Genomic DNA, 3,052 nt, shown 5'->3' on the forward strand with positions numbered 1-3,052 from the left:
TTTATGAAAAGGTTGTGAAAATTCTCTGAACACGTAAGTTTTCAGCAAAGTTTATACATACACAATATACGTACACATATATATATATTTATATATGTATAAGCACAGATCAGGGCTTCAAACTGGTTTGTATTGCTTCAACAATTGCCCACGTAAATAACGGCAGTGTTCGCGTTGGATATCTGTTGCCCATCGGATTTCAACCTGTGTTGGGAACAAACCACAGAGCCCTGAACAAAGATGGCAGCCAATCTCACAGCTTTCAATGTGCGTCGCTGCCCACAGTACTGTCAATAATCTGATCTGCATGAATTCGAAAAAGTGTCAGGAACCTGCTGCAGAACACTCAATAACAGGACCGTGACAAGCAACACACATTCAAAGCAGTGTAGTGGGACATCGTCTTTGTGCAGGGCACTGCCAACTATTCTCTGCTCACGTCAAAATCCAACAGGCTATGCAATGTGTACACCATCCTTCTTTATGTTTGCAATTACTGAACTGTTCTGAAACAGTTGGAAGCCTTGGTATATACACATCAACATATGAATGTGTATTTTAACGTCATCACAACTTAGGATTTTCTCCAGAAGCACCGTTTTCTCTTGTTGGAATGACACTCACCTCAAGCGACTCTCTTGGTTTTTATGATCATCTTTATTACTGTGTGATTCAGAGGTTTCTCCTAACATGGAGGACCAGGTGTTATTTTTTATGTATCCCACCATTATATCTTTGCTGGGTAACTTTTCTCCATCCTTAAGGTTTCCAAAGTCTGACCCAATAATTCAAGTTGAGGTTCGCAATATGAAACAAATGGAAAGAAATTATTTGGGGAAAAAAGACCACTGTTAATAAAGACGTAGCCACATTACACTGTTTCAGCACTTTACCAATGGTTTAGAAGCAGTTTACTAGGACATACTTCTATGAACTTTGACAGTGACGGAGACATGAACAAGCGTAGTTAGAGCTAAGTAGAAATATACTGGACACGATATACATGTAACATTAAAAGAGGAAAAGGATCCGAATAACCGCAGCTGTGAAAGGATTGCTAAAGTCAGAAAAGGAAGCTCAGGTTTCTGTGAAGTTGTGTCTCTGGGAAAACAAATGTGTAGAGCTGACATGGTTCTCAGGAAGAAACGCTTATCATGAGGGAAGACAGTGAAGAGTAATGAGGAGTTCCTTGACATTGAGGCAATACTTTGCTCTTCAGGGTCTCTGAAGATAGACCGGTGTGGGTTGATTTGCAGCAAAATAATCATGTCAAACTTATAATCAACACAGTAATACTCTACACGGTCCCCAAATACAATACTCTCTGTGCCCCAAAGTGACCCCTAAAGCCAGTGCTTACATTTACAACACTTAAAGAGCCTCAAGGCTTTTAATTACAAGAGAAATGAAAACTAAGTATAATACATACTGCTTTGTGCTCACGGAAAGCCAAGATACATGAGCTCTATGGGCCAAAGGACCATGCCTCCTTTATTTAATGATTTATTCTCATTCCTCAGCCCAAATTCTGGAGTAAACTTAATGAGTAAAATAGTTTTCTTCACTAAAGGAATAATAGAAAACCGAAAAAAAAAAAAAAAAAAAGGAATCTGCTCTTACCTATTGAGGCCAGGTTTCTGAAGGTTTCGATCATCACATCTCTGTAGAGTTTCCTCTGAGTACGATCCAGCAAAGCCCACTCTTCCGGGGTAAAGACCACAGCCACATCCTCAACAACCACTGAGTCCTAAAACATTGACACATTCTGCATCAGCAAGGTACCATGGACTTCAGTGTGTACAAGAATGAAGGGTGAGCCTGACAGTCCTGGGGAACAGAGGATTCTTAGGGATTTGACACAAGGTTCTGTGTACTATCAAGGTCTACTCTAGGGTATGGCCATCAGCCTCGTCCCTTCACTAACTACATTCACTTCCTCACTGATTGCTTTCTGTCTCACGGACTTCCAGCACTGAAATTATCTCTCTACAGTTCGACTGTGACCAATTGCAGTCGTATTCTCCTCTCTCTTTACACTCTGGAATGGTTAGAAAACATAGCAGACATTAGAGAAATGCTCTCATTCAGATCTTCACTTCCTTGTGAACAAACAATTACCACTCCTTCCGTAAGCCCTACCAGAACACACTCAACAAAACATAAAGCACCGGGTGGAGACAGGATGATGTATAGTAACTGGTACACACTGCAGAAGGGCAGTTTTGCTTTTGTTTCTCACAACCATGGGAGGACCAGGGGCCAATATCAACACACTGGCAACCCAAACACTGAGCTGGTCATATTTTCTTCAACTCTTGGAGATAAGCATGTGGCTGATTCAGGTCAGGAGACTCTCATTCAACAGAGAGCACCAAGGCCCAAGGTGGGAATGTGATAGGTCCACAAACACAGTCTAATGTTAGAAGAGGACAAGGAGCAAAACATCTGCAGAAACAACAACACCACACCCTTGTGTTTGCTCAGTGAGAAAAGGTTACCATTTCCATCTGGAAACCCTGGTGGCATAGTGGTTAAGTGCTACGGCTGCTAACCAAAGGCTCGGCACTTCAAATCCGCCAGGCGCTCTTTGGAATGTCTATGGGGCAGTTCTACTCTGTCCTATATGGTCGCTAGGAGTCGGAATCAACTTGATGGCACTTGGTTTGGTTTTTGGTTGGGATGACTGTAAAACATGATGAACGTAATCAGTGTCACCAAACTATACATGTAAACGCTGTTGAATTGACAAAGATTTTGTTAGGTATAACTTCTACCACAAAAAAATTAATTTTATAAGTAAGCTGAAATGCAGATGGTTTACCGGTTAAATTGCCCGTGGAGCCTAGGAAATAGACTTACACACCAGCCCTCTAGGGGCTGTGCTTTAGAATTCTCTCACATTTCCAGCCCCTGGAAGGCACCTAAACATGACTACCTGAACCCTGACCACTGGAAGCCCCTGGTCTGTAAGAGTGACCTTTCTGAAACAGCAGGAATCCGTTGGGTTTCTCGTGTCAAGAGGAGAGAAAAGGCTGCTAAAAGACGCCTTCAG

This window comes from Loxodonta africana, chromosome X (genome assembly GCF_030014295.1).
Source record: "Loxodonta africana isolate mLoxAfr1 chromosome X, mLoxAfr1.hap2, whole genome shotgun sequence".
In the NCBI taxonomy this organism is placed as follows: domain Eukaryota; kingdom Metazoa; phylum Chordata; class Mammalia; order Proboscidea; family Elephantidae; genus Loxodonta; species Loxodonta africana.